The sequence below is a fragment of the Mya arenaria genome, chromosome 6 (genome assembly GCF_026914265.1).
Source record: "Mya arenaria isolate MELC-2E11 chromosome 6, ASM2691426v1".
In the NCBI taxonomy this organism is placed as follows: Eukaryota; Metazoa; Mollusca; class Bivalvia; order Myida; family Myidae; genus Mya; species Mya arenaria.
The window spans coordinates 35,723,231-35,743,685 of record NC_069127.1 but is presented as its reverse complement, the minus strand read 5'-3'; the positions used below and the strand labels follow the sequence as shown (position 1 = coordinate 35,743,685).

Sequence of the window (20,455 nt, the reverse complement as noted above, 5' to 3'; positions counted from 1 at the left end):
GGAAATAAGACTTTCAAACATTGATGTTGTAAAGGATTTAAAAAGTACTATAAATTTTCCCAATACATGTACCTCTGATTTTTCATTTCATAAAAGAAGAAGCTTCTGTCCTCGATGGCTAGCCCTCAATATATAATCAATGAATTATTTGTAAAGAGACCAAATCACGTTCTCCATTGTTGGTTAAGGAAATGTTTGTGAAAGGAACTGTTCTATAGAGGCCAAAGCAGAGGCCAATTCATGTTCCACACGGTTGGGCAAATAGCTGTTTGTATTGAGGCCAATGCTTGCCATCAATGGAGAGTCATTGAACTGTTTGTTTAGAGACCAAAGCATGTTCTTCATGTTTCTTTCAATGAACTCTTTATTTCGGGAACAGTTTGTTCAAAGGCCAAAGCATGTCACCCTTGACAAATATCATTTTGAATAGATGCCAAGGCATGTTCTTCATAATTGGTCAGTAAACTGTTTATTTAGAGACAAGAGATATGCCCTACAACAATGGTTAACGAACTGCATGCTACGGGACAAAGTAATATTCTCCATGGTTGGTTTGATAGCTATGTCATGGAGTTCAAGGCATACAGTTCATGTAGAACTTTACATGGAAATATAACTTTGAAAAAATATCTTATCAGGAATGTTAAAATACTTAAAATCTGAATTATACATGTACCTCTGAATTATTTGTATATAAATTAAAAAGAAACTTCTTATCTGTAAGGCTTGACCTAAATTGATGGTAAATGAACTGTTTGTTAAGAGAACTGTTTGTATAGAGGCCAAAGCATGTACCCTATGGTTGGGCAAATAACTGTTTGCATAGAGGCCAAGGCTTGCTATGAATGGATGGTCAATAATCTGTTTGTATGAAGGCCAAAGCATGTCCCCCTTGGTTTGGCAAATAACTGTTTGTATAGAAGCCAAGAAATGTCCTTCAGTTAAGAGAAAATATATGCCCTACTTGGATGATGGTTAATAATATAAATGTTCAGGAACCAAGTAATTTTCTCCATGATTAGTTTGATTAATGTTTTATGGAGTCCAATTTCATACAATATTTACAGGGAAATAAAACATAAATAAATTAATATTGTGAGAAATTTTAAAATACTTTTCAATTTGCCTGATACATGAACCTCTGATTTTTCATTTCATAGATAAGAAGAAACTTTGGTCCTCTATGGCTTGCCCTCAATATATAATCAAGGAATTATTTGTAAAGAGACCAATTCATGTTCTCCATTGTAGTTTAAGAAAATGTTTGTAAAGGGAACCGTTTGTCAAGGCTCCAAAGCATGTAACCTATGGTTGAGCAAATAACTGTTTGTATAGAGGCCAAGGCTTGCCATTAATAGATGGTCAATGACCTGTTTGTAAAGAGCCCAAGGTATTTTATTCATGGTGTCTCAATGAACTGTTTGTTTGGGAACTGTATGTTTAAAGGCTGAAGCATGTCCCCCTTCGTAGGGCGGAAAACAGTTTGAATGGACGCCAAGGTATGTCCTCCATCATTAGTCAATTAACTGCTTTTAAAGAGACAAAGATATGCCTTGCATGGATGGTTAATGAACTGCATGCTAAGGGACCAAGTAATATTCTCCATGGTTGGTTTGATAACTGTTTTATGGAGTCCAAGAAATACAGTTTATGTAGAACTTAACATGGGAATAAACTTTCAAATAATGATGTCATGAGGAATGTTAAAATACTTAAAATCTGAATTATGCATGTACCTCTGAATTATTTGTTAATAAATTAAAAAGAACTTTCTGTTCTGTATGGCTTGCCCTAAGAGGATGGTCAATGAAATGTTTGTTAAGGGGACTGTTTGTATAGAGGTCAAAGCATGTACCCTATGGTTGGGCAAATTACTGTTTGCATAGAGGCCAAGGCTGGCTATTAATGGATGGTCATTGAACTGTTTGTATAGAGACCAAGCCATGTTCTCCATGGTTGGTTAATGAACTGTTTGTTCATGAAACTGTTTCTTTAGAAGCCAAACTATGACAACCCATGGTTGGGTGAATGACAAATGTGTTTAGTGACCAAGGCATGCCCTCCATCAATTGTCAATTAACTGTTTGTTTCGAGACAAAGATATGCCCTACATGGATGATTATTGAACTGCATGTTAAGTGACCAAGTAATATTCTCCATGGTTGGTTTGATAACTGTTTTATGGAGTCCAAGGCATACAGGTCATGTAGAACTTTACATTGAAATAAAACTTTCCAAAACTGATGTGATGAATATTAAAATACTTAAAAACTGTCTGATGCGTAAACCTCTTAATTATTTTTTTATGCCTACATAAAAACGTTTATTTTGTATGGCTTGCCCTTAATGGATGGTCAATGAACTGTTTGTAAAGGGACCAAGCCATTTTCTCCATGACTGGTCAATAAACTGTTTGTTAATGGAAGTGTTTTGGTCAAAGCATATCCTCATGGTTGGGGAAAAAACAAATTTGCATAGAGGCCATGGTATGCTCTCGTTCAATTTTCAATGAAATGTTTGTTTAGAGACAAAGATATGCTGCCCTATATAGATGAGCAATGAAAAACATGTGTAGGCACCAAGTTTTATTCGCCATGGTTGGTTTGAAACTGTTTTATGGAGTCCAAGACCTGCCCAACATTGTTGGTACATATTCCGAGACATGTATTTATAAAATGATTGTCTATCACGCCCTACTTTAGATTTTCAATTAAGAGCTTGTCTTTGGTCAAATGTATGTCCAATGCAGTATTTCTACACACTCAGTATATGTCCTTGCAATGTTTGTAAGGAGAAATGTGTTTATCCGTAAAGCGTTTGCATGAAGGTCAAATCCTATTATAGTACATAATTGTGTCTAATTTACATTATTTTGATGTGCTGGATATATTACAATTCAACTTTTTATTAAGTCAAATGTTTGTCAAGATTGCAATTAAATGCTGTATAGATTCCAATGTATGTACTATTGGTCTATACTATATGCTATCTCTAAGTAGTTCAATTCATAGCTGTTTGCAATACAAGGGCAGTCCTATTGGTTGACTGTAAATTATATATTTATACATGTAACGACCTCCAATTTGTGTTTGCAAATCCTAGATTTCGCAAACTCAAGTACCCTTTAAATACGCTGTAATCGAATACTGACCTATACTTTAGTTAGAAGGCTTCATTAAGGTGTGATTTTGGTGTTTTTTGTTTGCGAAATGTTTTTGGAAGTTTGTCTAATTGACCCACCAACTTCGGGCCCCAGCGGGGGTTTTGCATAAAAACACGGGTTTTTTCACACTCCCGCGGGATTTTTCTCCCGTTTTTCAAGAGCTGGGGAAAAATCCCGCGGGGTTTCAATAATACACGATTCAAATTATTTTAGCTCAAAACAACATCTTATATCAAAAGAAACATTATGCTTCGACACCGGAAGTGAAATAACGCGAAACAAAAAAAAACCCGCTTTTTAGTACGGGGTTTTTCTCCTGCGGGATAAAATTCCTACATTTTAGCAAAAAAAGAAATCAATTCAAGCTTTATGTTTTTGAGATTTTATACATTACTTTAATGTAAATACTAATTTGAATGACTATTCTAGAGTCATTTCTTTCATTTGAGAAATCTATTAATTTAATGCATATTTTACGGGAGAAAAACCCAGCAAAAATCAGGAATGCTATTTAACGAAAAAAAAAAACACCGACAAAAGCCATTTCAATTTCCAGCGGTTGGATGTTGTTAAGGAAGTGAAGTTGTTTTACATATTTATATTGAGTCAATAATATTAAGTTAACATGTGTTTTTAATAAAAAAAAATCAGATTTTAATAATTAGTTGTTTGTAACCGTCGGCATCGTCGATATACAGCCGTTATAGCCATCAGTGGTCTTCCAGTTTATTTATTGTCTACATGATCACTTTCATTTAAGACTTTAAAATTTCATTTAAGAACTACCAAGTGATATATAATTTCGTTTAAATAATGGATAACTAACCCCAAACCCCACTCCCCTTCACTGCCACTTAACATTTTAAAGCTGCACTCTCACAGTTTTGCCGTTTTAACAGATTTTTTTTATTTTTTGTCTTCGAATTACCCATTATTGGTATCTTGAAACCAGTGGTTAAAGACTGCTGTCAAAATATATGATAGCAGATTTTTAAATTTCAGTCAGAAAACTTATCTTTTATCTCTATAAACCGTTTCGTACGGTTCAAGAAAAATGCATGAAACATAAAATTTTAACTTTAATCAAAACGTTCAATGTGTGAGAGTGCAGCTTTAATAATTATCTATAATTATTTTATTGTCTAGGAAAAATACCATTAATGACTACAATTTTTTTTTTGCTTAACAAAAATCTTTCCCCCATAGACACACACACAAGTGACACAACCCATTTAATACTAATGTAATACTTTTGTAATCTATACCCTGTGTCCACGATGTTTTATACTGAATGTTAAAGGGTTGGTAAAACAGTATGGATAAGGGACTGTTCAATATGGGGATTAAACCCATGATAGACAATGCACTAGCATTGTCGCCTACTCAGCCCCGGTGGCTGACCCCGGTGGCTGATTCCCACCCAGACATACATTAAAGGGACTTGGACACCAGATGATCCAAAAACAAGATATTCAATATTACCTCAAAACAAGCCTAGCCGAATCAATACCAATTATTATGAGACTGATATTACATCATTTAATGTGTTTAAAAGATTTCATCACTGTCTCTCTCTCTGAGACAAGTAATCTTTAAAAAATAGCACATAATGATTTTCCCGTTTATTAGTATTATCATATCTACTTTAAGCATGTAAAGGTCACATAAACATATATACAGATAAATACATGATTGCTATTTCTAAATTTACTTCGATTTACATGGTAGACAAAGTGAGTTAATTTCGACTTATATGATTACATAAGTAAGATTCAGTGCACTGTACACTGTTGAAACATAACAGTTTGATGATAAATTTTGACAATTTGCACTTTTTCTTGCAATGTAGAATCTTGAGTCCGGTCCCTCTATTATCAGATTCTGTGAAATAATTGCATTCAAACAATTGGAAGAGCTGCATGGTGTACTGAATACAGGAGTTTAATGAATTCCATCCACTAGCTGAATAAAGGATGAACACACATTTTAAAACCACATATCAGAAGTTTTTCGAGAGCAAATTTAAATGCAAAACAGCGTTGGAAAATAAACAAGATTTTTTTTTTTACATGTTTTATCAATGATACATGGCGATCATCAACTTATTATAAAAATCAGAATTAAAAAACAACAACATTTAACCATTTATTAAAGCTGCACTCTCACAAATTGAACGTTTGACAATTTTTTTATTTTTTGTTTTGGAGCCATAGTTTTCGAAATTCCATAGAAAACAGTTAAATAAGACTGCTGAAAAATTAGATTGTAGATCTTTATATTTCAGTTCAAAAATTGATGTCTTATGCAATAAAACATTAATTTTCAAACATAAATATGAAAGTCCGCAATTTGATATTTTGGCAGCAATCTTTTATCAATGGTTTACAGATATTTACGCAAAAATGTGCTTTTTCCAAGACAAAAATATAAGAGTTGTAAAAATTGTATATCTGTGAGTGTACAGCTTTAACTGTCCATTTAAAATTAGCCAGTACAAATTTACTTTGATATTAGTATAATACTGTTATATATTTATTAATCAATATAAAAACAATATTCTAAGATCTAAATTGATAATAACTTTAAAAATGAAAAAAACGAATGAAGAAACATAAGTTCAAAATATGCAAATAAGCTGCACACTCACAGATTTACGGTTTTGACAGCTGTTCTATTTTTTTGTCTTAAATGAGCAAATTTCTACATTCTTTTTTGCAAATCAGACTGCTGACAAAAGATCAGATCGCAGATTTGTAGATTTCTGTTCGAAAATTAATGTAATGGCATTCAACATCACTTCTTGAACTTAAATAAGAAAGTATGCAGTCTTATGACACTATTGTTCATGCATTTCCGCATAAATTGGCTCTTTCCAAGCCAAAAAATAAAGAAGTTCACTTCAATCTGTGAGAGTGCAGCTTTAAGTCAATCTTAATCTTAGGGTCATACATCATTGACTAAATTCACTCTATTGGTCAGTAATCCGATTAGCTGTACATATTATTCTCTGATTCAATTAGTCTGACCAATATTAACAGCCTAGTTTCAGTCTAGCAAATAAATTCAACACAAGTTGTTTAATTCTTCTGAGACTGACAAAGAATTAAAAACCCACATTCATGAAAAATATTTTCGATATATGAAAAAAACAACACAAAAAATAGATTCAAGAATAAAAGAAATATGCATCCTTTAATATATATTGCATATAAACAATTAATTATCTATTATAAAGTTAACTGAGTTACAATGTTTTATCTATAATTGTTGCCATTTATATTTAATAGTTATATAATTATCATGTCTATCAAACAAACCAAAAAAATGTCATTTAATATTTGAGATAAGCACAGGCTGACACAAGAACTAAATATTTAAGTCACAGTTGACAAGGCAAACAGTTCCTACCATGATATATATATATTTATACACATGTATGTCAATAATTCTCGAAAATTGTTCCACCGCACCCCCCCCCCCCCTCCCCAATCGTGAATCTGCAACGCGTTCAGTAAAGATGAAAGATGTTTGCGGCGAACATTTGCTGTTTGGTTTCCCGCTTAACGTATATGCGCTGCGTTGCAACAGAGATACAAAACGCTCGCCTGACTGAACGCACTGCTGATATCCTGGCCTCAGAACACTCTTTACATATCCCTCTTCCTCCTCTCTTTAAAATGATCGTCTTTTTGCCATTACTCTGTTCTCTCCATTGAATTTAGCCTGCAATTTTAGAAAGGAAAATTTTAATTTCACACAAAAATGGCACTTGTTTATACCAGCACATTTGGCATATGACAAGAGCACCACCTGCGGGTTCTGAACGCTCGTCTGATTATATCCTTTTATTGTAAATTTATTTCATATTGTACATTTGAAAGTGAATATCCCAATGTTTAAAAGTGATAGCTCTGATAGTTTGCTTGTAAGCCGCCTTCTAAGCACATTATTTTATTAAACTTAAAATAATTAGACTATAGTCCACAAATACTAAAATATCCCCCATCCTCCCCATTCCCTTCTAAATGAGTTTGATATATTGAAGGCATAATCCTTTCATTTTCTATGAAGAAGCTTTAAGTGTCCATTTCTCAAAATCAACCAAAATTCACGTTTTTTACCCTTAAAACAGGTGAGACTCAATATCTTTAAGGTATAATGTGAAGAAGGGTATAAGATGTACAAGTTCCCCAAGTTTCAAAGTGACAACTTTGATAGTTTTCATGTAACTGACCTGAACGCAAAACTTAACCCCAAGGCAAGGATAACAATCAAGTGATGACAATTGCTGCTTGTCATTTTTTTCAATAATGTATGAATTTAATTCAAACAGAGTTTATTAAAGGGACTAGACACCAGATGATACAATTGCAAAAAAAAATAGATAACTGTCAAAAACTTACATACAATTGATATACTAGTACTAGTGTATAACTTTTAATCTTACTTTAATAGCTATATAACATTGCTTAAAGACACATAATTTCACAGCTTTTGCACATATTGTCGATATGAAACTTTCTGGGGTGTGTTTACCACATATAATATCCCAGTAAGTTTAAAAAAGCATCAGTATATTTATCTGTATTCATAAATGGATATAATATAAACTTGGAAAACTTAATTCACTATTTTTACACAATGAAACCCAAATGAGATAGTCAAATGATTGCTCCGTTTATTTTAATCATGTAAAATTATTTATTATATACCCATCATTTATCCACACGTAATACATATCGCAAAAAGAAGTAGTCTGTATTCCACTCTAGTGCACTACAGCCGTTTTCAACTCTTGTGACGTCACGTCATAACAACTTTACAAGTGTCATTGCGTGATGTTAAAATGATGTCATAAAACAAAATAATGTGTCCTTAAAGGGACTGTGTCACAGATTTGCACAAAAAAGTTTTTTCTGTAACGAATCTCAGGACAATTATCTAATAGAATGTGTTACGCTTTGATGTCATAATTGTAAAAAAAGTACCAAAATGTAAAAAAAAAAGATTGTGTCGGAGAACGGGTCAAACCCGCGTCGCAAAAATTGAAGTCCAACTTCACGTGATAACACCTTCTAGCCAATCACGCATGATTGAATGAATTCTACCTTGAACACATACCCAGTAATCTTTTCTAATGGAAAAATACTAAGTAACTGCTAATAACTTAAATAAATTGTAAACTATGTGGTACTTCAATTAGTACGTTTCAATGCATTGTACACATCGATGCCAAGTTTATGTCATTTTTCGACAATTTGTTTTTTTCGCTATTTCATCATCTGTGAGACAGACCCTTTAAAATGACATTTATTATGAAAACATGTGGCTTTTAAGTGATGTAACAAGTAAATTAGTAATGTATATATATATATAATAAAAGGGTTATTAGTATGGCGTTTTGATCCGGGAGGCTTGTGCCTTGTGAAATCCGAATCTGCAAAAATCCACTCAAGTTAAATACAACCTCCCGGATCAAAACACAGTACTAATAACCCTTTTGTATTATCAGCCTTCTAAATGATCACATCGACAGTTCTAGGCTTATTTTGAAGAAATACTGTACTTGCCAACCTGGTGTCTAGTCCCTTTAAGTTTATGGCTACATTGCACACAAATAAAGTAGGTTATGTTGCATGTCAGAACATAATCTTCAATAAAAAAAGCCTATTCAAAATATATTGTTGAATACTTCAATAATGTTTTTTGAGACATTAACAAAATAAAAAGACAATAAAAAAAGTCATATGCTCATTGACTTAAAGAATCCATGATAGCAAATTGATTGTTTAGTTTTATTCAATTACATAATTTAATCAATGACGTTCTAATGAGTAGGTCATATTTATGGAATAAGACTAATAACTATATCTTATACATGTGTATGTCAAAACTTTGCATTCATATATACATACCATTCAACTTTGTCTTTGGTGTTTGTTGCATTTGCAAGTCTAGAAGAAGATGATGATGCTGGTGTTCTTAAAGAGTGTGTTGCTGGTGTTCTTGTAGTTCGAGTAGTTTTATTCGGGTAGCTGTTGTTGCTGATGTTTGTGTTTAGGATGAATTTGTTCTTGAAGCCGATGTTTTTGTAGTTGTCCCTGCAGGAAGTGTTGATGTTGTGGGGTTGAAGTTGTTGTTCTTGAAGATGGGGTTGGTGTTCATGTTCTAGTAATCAGAGTTGTTCATAAATCTGGAGTTGCTTTTGTTTGTTTTTGTCAGAAGTATTGTAGTTCTTATACGCAGGGTTGTTCTTGTAAATTAAGTTGTTGTGTCAGAGGTTGTTTCAGGATCCCACTCAAATATGTCGAAGGCCTTAAAAATAAGAGAATGTGAAGCTGTGACAAGTTTTTTTAAATGACAAAAAAGTTTCACATTTTAATTATATTTTTTCTTATTAAATTTAAGTTAACATTTTATGCTAAAGTTTAGAATGTTACAGGATATATATATATATATTAGGGATGGCAACGAGTACCCGAGTACTCGAGTACTCGATCGAACGTCCGAGTACTCGAGTACCAAATCACTACTCGAGTACTCGGGAAAAAAATCTATAAAAATCACCAAATACACGATTTACATACAAAATATCAGATCTGGTTAGTTGCCAATAGGACAATTTACGGTCCCTCTAATCCCCGCTGTGTACACAATTGACCTCAATCAATTAGTTGACAGTTGTTGTGATAGTTCCAAACTGTCAACAAAGGACCCCTATTTCAAATTAGCACTGATGTCAATTAGCGAAGTTTTGATAGCGGTACTTTCACTGACATAATCCTATTGTATACCAATTAGAGACCTTTCACCAAACAGTGGACGCTAACGAGCGAAAGAGTATCGTGAATTGATTTCTTAAATGGCGTATTTTAACTATTTTTGCAATAATTATCACAATTGATTGGTTGATATTTTAAATCAAGAATTATGAATATTGATGAGGTAAACAAGAATTACACAGTACGAAAAACTATCAATTTAAAAAAAATAATTTGTAGAGTGAACAACTGAACTTCGTATTGAATTTCGTTCACTTTTTTATGTATGCTGTTAATTTTCGTTCATTGTAATTTCGATTGTTGTTCATTTCTGCAGTCCAAACTTGTATAAAATGAAACGAATAAGACTAATTAAAAGCCTGAAACAACATTTGTTTTCTTTTTATATCATTTTTTGTTTAAATACGTAATAAAGTTTACTTTAAAGGTGAAAATGACCAATAATACGACCAACGCACAATATACGTCATTAACGATACATGTATACACAATCTTGTCTTTGCGAACATAAATCATTTTTTTCCGAGTAATCGAGTACCCGAGTACTCGATCGAACGATTGTCCGAGTACTCGAGTATTAATTTTACTACTCGTTGCCATCCCTAATATATATATATCCCTCCTTAGTTGAACCACCACTTGAAAGATTAAAACTTAAATTGTCACTATCAAGATGTGTTTTATTACCCCCAATTAACCCTCTAATTCACTCCATTTGTTAGGTTAAGAAGTGTTACTATGGAGACCTTCAAAGCCAATATTTTTAAACTAGTATTTTGCTTCAAACACTTTCAACAGAACCTACCATAAATCAAGAGTTGAAGTGGGCCCTGGGCCCCTGACAGCCAAGAAAGAACTTTACATTTGCAGGGCTTGTGGGCTTGTTATTATTTTGATCACTGATATGATAATATGGACATAATAAGGCCTATACAAATCTTTGTTTACACCCATCTGAATTTATTGTTTTCTTCCTATTTTTTTTTTTTGGCGTTTTGATCAAAATGCGTTTTTTTCAGAGACCTAAAATAATACCCTGATACAGGTCAGTTTGCTAAAGAATTATGGTCGTCCAAAAAAAAGTAATGCCTACCTATCTACCCTTTTTTGGGGGATGTTAGTAGAAACTAAGAATATTTGTTTCGCCTAATCAAGGATTTATTTTGAAGACAGTTTTGCTGCATACTGTATATATTTTTACTTTATTACATTGCATTGTGTGGGAGTAGGATTTGATATATTGGTGCAAGGTATTTTGATTATAACAATTCCAGGAAGTTTATCAAAATGCGAATCTTTATGCAAGATGTGTCATGTTTGGTGTCATTATTTTGCTTTTATAATTCACTTTTATATTCAATAATATATTGATAAATTTGTATCAATGTAAAAGTTTAATTTTTATTACAAGCAAATGAGGAAAATCAAAATAGTTCCTCAGTTGGTACGATCCATCTACATTTCATGTCAGTATTTATCTTAGCTCCGCCCCTTTCACTGGACTTGACATTGCCCCTTTCACTGTTTTTGACATCTGATTGGCTGAGTTAAAATTGCCTTTTAATGTTCTTTATGAATGACAGTTTTATACAGGGAAAGCCTGGTTAATGTGACAATCATTATTCTGAAAATGGTGCTATAAATATGATTATGAATAGGCTTATAATTTATTTAAGATAATAAACATAATCTGCAGTTATGCACTTTAATTGATCAAAATACATATTCCTTAATTATGCTTAAAATATAAATCCTTATAATATTGGAAGAGATACATGACTGTCAATTTAGAATTGAACTTCAATTTCATAGCATTTCACAGAATTGATTAAAATAATTGCTTATGGTCATGTTGATTTATAGGCTAATAGCAAAGAGGGAAAAAAATAAGAAATATATATTATCATATGGAAAGGAAAAATTGAGGTGAATTTTATGTGAATATCTTAAATGTATAATTCTCCATTTTGCTAAAGTGGCTAATTGTTATTTAATTCAGATGTTTTTTGTTTTTTTTGGTACATTTTATTTTGGCATTTTGATATTATTTCAAGGATATTCTGGATATGCAGTTTTAATGTCTTTTGTTTAATTAAAAAAATAGTTTCTATTTGTGTAAGAAAAGCCAGACCAAACTATAATTATTGTTATTATATGCAATTGTTTAAACCTGGGAGTAAGATAACATATTATTGGTCCCAGTTTAAACATAATTTTGCTTTAAGTGTTTATTCATTATTTTTACCAGCTTCTTTGTACAGTGCACTTAAAGCTGCACTCTCACAGATTGAACGTTTTGACAACTTTTTATTGTTTGCCTTGGAACCAGCCATTTTTGCAAAAATCCATGGAACCAGTTATATAAATAAAACTACTAACAAAAAATCCAAAAATGATATGCATTTTCCTTAAAAAACATCAATTTTTCAAACAGAAAAATGTGAAAATCTACGATCTGATTTTGTCAGCAATCATAAATTTATTTGCAGATATCTAGGCAGAAATTTGCTCTTTCCAAGACAAACAAAAAAAAAAGTTGTCAAAATGGTATATATATCTGTGAGAGTGCAGCTTTAATGTCATCTAACACCTAGATTTTAGAGTAATTAACAAGTCTTACTTTTTGTTTTTAATTTTAAGTTTAATTAGGTTATTATAAGGGCCCTTTCCATATCTTGATTAAGATTTTTTTTTTTGGAAAAGTTTAATTATGTTCTCTCCTACTATTTTCTAATTGTGGACTTTTTGTTAATAGAGAATTTTATCTTCATTATCTCAACAACAACAGGATCAGAGTGGCATAAATGCAGCCACAGAGACAATTATAAACAAAAGACTTCTAAAATAGACCTGCCACATATGAAAAATTCATATAACTATACATGAAATAGACTTAAATCATACTGGATTTGCAATTGCAATTGTGTTATTTGTTATCGCTGATTTAAAAGGAACACTATTCTTAGAATAAAGGAGTGGAAATCCTGAACAGAAGTCTCTGACTGTTGAAAAAACTACATCAGCCAACCTCAAATACTCTAAGGCTGACCAACAGTAATCTTTCAGTAGGAACTGAAAACAAGGAGGCACACTAGGGGCGCTACTGTGCTATTCCCCAGTCATTCAAAGTACCCCCTGTGAACGCGTTAGCGGACTTGCGCCCAATTCTTAGCAAAATATTGTGCATGAGTGTAGACATTAGACATATATATTTAAGATATATATAATCCAAATGTGAACTTATTTGACAGCTTCAAGGAATGGAGAGAACTCAGCAGATTATTTTGTTTCGCCAAGGCATGTAGGAAAATGAAACCCATTTCATCATAAATTCTGTTTATTGACCAGTCACTTTAACAATAGTAAAATCTTTTAACTAAAAAAAATAATATTAAGCTCTGCAATTTCAGAGTACCATCCACTCATGATATATTATCATTTATCATGGTGTAATTAATTAAGTCATTTTGACATCCTACTGTTAGTTTTAAAATAATATACTTAAAGTAATAATTACCGGTACATGTACATGACCATGACAGTCACGCCAATGGGAAGACTTATTTAGGGACTGACATTATAATTCACCAGTCAATTGTACGAACAACGTGTACGAACTGATGGTTAAACCCCGGCCAAATGCCCCCGCACCCCAGAGACTCTATATAAGGCCCAATCTTGGCTTAATTTGGCCCTATGACAAAACCACCGCGGTCACCCGGCCCTGTGGGACCACCTGGAAAGTAAAAACATGGCCCTTTTCTCCGGCTATCCCCGGTATACCCCCGGACCTGGGTGGGGGGGGGGGGAGCGTGGATACAATTGACTGGTGCATCCATGGGGAGACTTATTTAGGGATATAACATTGGCATACAATTATATAGTAATTAGTTATCCTGACATGTACTTTACACAGAATTGCTACATGGTGACAGTAATACTCTGGGACGGACATTACATTTACATACACTATAGTAATAGTATTTCAGACATGAACATTGCAAAGACACACACCAGACACCCTTAGGGTGACTTAATTAGGGACAGACATAACACTGATATAGAATACAGTAATTAATTATCCTGATGTGTACTTTACATAAAATCCCTACATGGGGACAGTTAATCAGGGACGGACATTACATTAACACCACTATAGAAATAGTAATTCTGAAATGAACATTGCAAAGACACACACTATGGGGAAAGTTAATCAGGGCCTGTCACACTAAATTGACATACACTATAAAGAAATAGTTATTCTGAAATTTATGAACATTGCAAAGACATACCCCATGGGGACAGTTAATAAGGGACGGACATTACATTGACATACACTATACTAATAGTATTTCAGACATGAACATTGCAAAGACAGACACCCTTAAGGTGACTTAATTAGGGACAGACATAACACTGATATACAATACAGTAATTAATTATCCTGATGTGTACTTTACATAGAATCCCTACATGGGGACAGTTAATCAGGGACGGACATTACATTAACACCACTATAGAAATAGTAATTCTGAAATGAACATTGCAAAGACAGGGTTAGACACTAACATTTTTCACAAGGTAGTCCCTCGGACTCCAGGATCCCAAATCTGGGTAGTCCAGCAAAAACTCTGGTAGTCCATAAAAATGCAAGCCTGCAACGGATTCCTTCAGTGTTTTGTGAGACTTAGCCTTCTTAGAACATTGTCAGTATAACCCTTTGATTGGTCATGATTTTTATCTGTCTCAATCTTAAAATTTCCACATTCTTCAAAACAATTTTTGGCCTTTAAATTTAATTTTAAAACCAAAAAAATGCTAGAAACTATGCTAAAATACCTCAGATTAAAAATCTAAAAACATGCTAAAATACCCCATAATCTGTCACTTTCAGGAAAATGTTGCAATAAATCACTTGCCACTAAAACACCTCGACTGAGATCGTTGCTAAGTTATGGCACAAATGACAGACCTCCTACTGATAAGCAATATTTGATTATTGGCATCCAACTATTCAGTATTCTTTGTTAATCTAAACAACATATCATATAATACTTAAAAAAACATGATGAAATAAATTCCGAAAGTGTTATTAATTATTTTTTGTATGGGAGTAAGATAACAATTAACATGACGCTGCCTGTCACTCAAACTAGCATCCAGATTAGGCAGGGCTTATCAGTTGCCGTTGCTATCCGCCATGACCTCCGACAATCCTCACATATCAACAGTAGTGTAATTACGCTGTTATATATATATTTAACACAAATTATGTCTCATAATTGAGAGATAGTAAAGACAGTTTAAGAAATCCGAAATACTGACATTTTCCCTTTATGCTGCTAAAATTATAATTGATAACAAGGGACAGTTTAGTAAGACTAATTCAATTCTCAAAATGTCTTAATGTAAACGTACATAATATACGTATATTTCCGTTTTAATAGCCTTAAAATAAGAAATATCATTATGAGAATTAGTGTACAATATTGATATCTTGCGATTTAGTTTGATTTTGAAATTTGTCTCCTTATTGTGCGAAAAGTTTTAAAACTGAGGCATATACATTTGCATTTAAGTTTGTTTGACATATTAGTGAAAAAGACACCTCAATTTATGAGAGTTACATTTTTTATTAAATTTAATTGAATATCTGATATATAGTTTAAGGTCACAAAAAGTATATACGTATAGATAAAACAAAATCATATTTTAAAATGACGCAAATCAAAGTAAAAACCTTTGCATGTATAATGACTATGGTCGTTTCAAAATTTCTATGCTGATTGTTAGAACAGTTTTGCAATTCATTTAAAACGGAAAATTATTCATTGACAGAAACAATAAGGTAGTTATATAAATAATGATAATAATGCATTACACTTGTATAAAACAGGTGATTCTGAATCGAAAAAGGAAGAAAAACAGCGAAATCCATTGAGTTTTGACAATGGATCTATACAAACATCTTTTTTTGTTGATTTTCGGATAGGAAATTATTACATGTTTTGTTTCCCTTTATTTGAGTTTTAAAATAGAGACTGTTATTGTACTGTAACAAAATTCCGATGTTATTTAGAAAAAAAATATTTTAAAGTCTAGACATTATTCTACCTGAGTTATACATTGCATACAATTAATAATAATGAACTTATTTAATGTTATACTTGGTTTTATTGCTATGTTTTACCATGTTCCATGCATTTTTTATCTGATTGTCATTTATAACTTTTGTATTATTATCGTCTGCTTCTGGGTATTTGTCGGAGGTCCTTAATTAAGAGGTCATGTGACACTGTAGGTGTAGCCTTATCGCTATCGGCGTGGTGTCAATTGTTATTGGCCCTAGCTTCAATGTATAAAATGTTACATTTTGGCGCGAAAATTAAAGCACACAACTCTGTCATCGTCTGCACTTACAAGTTGCATTATACCTGTTTTGGCAGTATGATTAACTTATCAGCTGTTCTTCTAAAAGCCAGTTTAAAAGATTTCATAAGCCAGACATAATGTTCCTTCTGTTTGCTTTAAATAAACACCGACATTTGGCAATACCCTAAACCATAATAATCATGTTGTATTTTCAGAAAATTTAAAAATAGTAACAACCGTCAAGTGTTTATCTGCATCGTATCTTTCATTGTTTTTGACTGAAAATGCAAGGGATTTAGAAAATCTGCCACTTGGACCCAAATCTACCTTGCTGACATTTAAGCAGAGGTGCACATGTCTGACGATTAAAACACATCATAGAGTGTGAAAAGGGTTTTTCCCTTTCTAAATAAAGACATTCTACTGACTGGTTTAAACATTAATCGAAAGGCTATACGAAATGCGCTCGAAATTTGGTTAACAGTCCATGTTGTCCGGAACTGCTCGGCCATCTTCGGCAAGCTTTACAATGAGTGTTTACCGGTGATAATCGGCTTCTTGACATCACGTTTTACACAAGTTTAAGCGTAATAAAGATTTTATGCTCAATTAACTGATGTGATTTTTACTTTCTTCTAGTAGTCCGACGGACTATTGACTTAAAATGTCTTGTAGTCCAACCATAAATCTGGTAGTCTCGGACTACCGGACTACTGTTAGTGTCGAACCCTGAAAGACACACACTATGGGGAAAGTTAATCAGGGCCTGTCACACTAAATTGACATACACTATATAGAAATAGTTATTCTGAAATTTATGAACATTGCAAAGACATACCCCATGGGGACAGTTAATAAGGGACGGACATTACATTGACATACACTATAAAAATAGTTATTCTGATATGAAAATTGTAAAGACACACACCATGGGGACAGGGATTTCAGGGATAGACATTTCATTGACATACATTATAGGAATAGTTATTCTGCCATTATCATTGTAACAACAAATGCCATGGGGACAGTTATTCAGGGACGGACATTACATTGATGTATACACTTTTATAAGTACTAGTTATTTTGACATATTAACATTTTAAGACAAGCGCCATGAGGACTGAGTTATTCAGGGACAGATGTTACATTGACTAGACTTAATTGACATACACTATAGTTATAGTTATTCTTACATGAACATTGCAAAGACACTCACCATGAGGAGACTTATTTATGGACAGACATCACACTTGACAATAACCATATACTAATAATTATCCTGACATTTACTTTACATAGAATTGAACCATTGGGACAGTTATTCAGGGACAAACATACATTGACTAAATGACATTATACTATAGTAATAGTAATTCTGACATGTACATTGTAATGACACACCCAATGGTGACAGTTATTCAGGGACGGACATAACATTGACACACACTCCAGAAATTGGTATTCTCAAATGTACCTACAAAGAATCTCACCATGGGGACAGTTATTCAGGGACAAGCATTACAATTACATACAATATAGTATAAATAGTTATTCTAAAATGTACTTTATAACAAAAAATGACACTATAGTGACATTTATTCAGGGACGGACATTACATTTGACTTTCAATATATAGTAATAATCATAATAGTCATTCTAAAATGTATGGTACATTACAAAGACACGTGCCATGGGGTCAGTTATTCAAGGATGAACATTACACTGACATATACTATAGTAAGAGTTATAAGGACATTTAGTACAATGAAGAGATACATCCCATGGGAACAGTTATTCACGAACAGACATTACATTCATGTATACAACTTACAAATTAATAATTCTGAGGACAGGTACATTGAAAGTAATCACATCTTTGAAACAGTTATTTAGACCAATATAACAGTGACATTTACTATAGTTATAGTTATAATGACATTTACATGGAAAAACACACACCATGGATAGATTTTTTCTGAGGGAAGAATTTACATCTAACAAGCACTGAACTATGCTACCAGAAAGTCCAAACAGTAACAAAAATATGTCAAAACATGCACATACTGAGTCAGTCATCCAATTAGACTTTTGAAGGTACAAGCCCGACTTCTAACACTAATGCTTGGCATTAATTTTTTTATCAAGCCCTGCTAAATAAAATTTGGGCTGGTGTCAATTTTGACCACTGCAGTCAGCTAAATATGCCATTAATATATAATAATCATGCGCCAACCTGCAGATCATATATAGGCAAAACTGTTGTCTGTGTCATAAGAAGCTTACTAAATCTGAAATCTGGGGGCAGATCATGACAGTTTATATTGCATTAGGATGTTGAATGCGCAATTACAGGCAAAAGACTTTCATGAAAAGAATAAATACTTTTAATAATAATGTTGTTTTTTCTCACCGTTTTTTTAGGAGAGTGGGGAGGCCATGAATACCAGAGGCCTTACCTAGGGTCCTTGGGGTACAAGTCTAAAATAATAGACATGTTATACGGGTTTCTTCCAATCCCTAATGTCTAAACGGGTTTGTGTAAAAACCAGAGGTGTTTGAAAAATATTGAAATTGTATTAAGTGCAGTATTTTATGGTTGAAATTGATCATAAAGGTTTATATTCATAATTTACCATACATATAAAAGAAATTATTTTGCACAAAACAAGCATTAAATGCATTAAAACACATTTACCTTTCCAATAAAATGAAAGTTGACTGACACAGACAACAATTATGCCAAACGGAACAACTCGACACAATCGTAATAAGTAGGCCACATCCGACAAGCTTCGAGATAGACCGTCAAACTCATAATTATTCGTTGGATACTTATTTTTTGTGTACGGAACTAATATAAAATAACATAATCTGGTAATATTACTTGTTTTTATGATATTTAATGGACGCAATATGCTTTAACCCGGAACAACTACCCACTTTTGGTACAAAACAATTTGTACATTAAGGATTTGCCATATCAAAAATCATAAAAAAATCTGTCAACGTACAATTATTTGGACTACTTGGGGTACGGGATCATTTGGCAGGGATTTTATTGGCAGTTTGTCCCCGCAGGACAAGGATTTTACCTGGGCTTGGCTTGACAGAAAGCCAAAGTCCCCGCTTTTCTCCGGACCTGGGAAGGCTGTGATTACCGGAGGCCTTACCTAGGGTCCTTGGGGTACGGGATCATTTGGCAGGGATTTTACCGGCAATTCGTCCCTGTAGGACAAGGATTTTACCCGGGCTTGGCTGGACAGAAAGTCAAAGTCCCCTCTATTCTCCGGAACTGGGGAGGCCGTGATTACCCGAGACTGGGTGTATACCGGGGTTAGCTGGGGAAAATGGGCCTTTGCCCGGGCTTAGCAGGACCGAAAGTCAAAGTCCCTGCCATTCCCTGGACTGGGGGGGGGGCAGTTACAACTGACTGGTGCATAACCAAGAGTTGTCCTACTTCTTAGCCACAGGTGCAAGTCACATAATCAATAATCGCCTTATATATGGGATAAGTGTATTAAGATATTCTTATTAAAATTGTTTGTGTCAAGTAGATCTACCTGTGTTCTTAGCTGATACATAAAGTAACATATTCAACAAGCCACACAAAAATGCAATAGAATAAAATATATATGACTTACCATGGAAGTTAGGGATATATCCATTTTGCAAAACTTAGTGTCATTCAGTCATTCTGATTCATCGTTCTGCAAAGCTCGATGATTTTGTTTATCTTCTATGAAAAACAAAATAATTCGTCTGACACATTCGTAATTTTCCAGCATGATACATGTACCCTGGTATTGATTATTGTAATTGTATGTTTGTGTTAAACCGGTTTAAAGTCAGATTCAAGTACCAATAATTAAACAATTTTAAGCAATATCATCTTTTTAACGCTACAACTCTTTAACGTCACGTATAATTTTCATTCCTGCAGTATTTTTAAAGACGGTTAAAAAAGGAAGATTTTTTTTAAAAGGTTACATTACACTATTTCATAAGTTTCGAAATTAGTTAAATTACCTTTAATAATATCATTTACATAACTAACATGGTTGTTATATTAAACATATAAGATACATATGTAGTAACATTTGTTTTTGCTTTAAATGAAGTGCAATAATCGCGTTTAAAT

At 33.1% G+C, this 20,455-nt stretch overlaps 1 long non-coding RNA gene across 1 annotated transcript; it reads right to left on the bottom strand.

The window, feature by feature from the left end:
• Positions 1 to 6,685: 6,685 nt before the first annotated feature.
• LOC128236584 (uncharacterized) lies at positions 6,686 to 20,186 on the bottom strand. Its single transcript, XR_008261387.1, has 3 exons — positions 19,959 to 20,186; positions 9,079 to 9,478; positions 6,686 to 6,886 (listed from the first exon to the last, which is right to left on the bottom strand). It is a non-coding gene; the product is annotated as an uncharacterized LOC128236584 (long non-coding RNA).
• Positions 20,187 to 20,455: the final 269 nt, after the last annotated feature.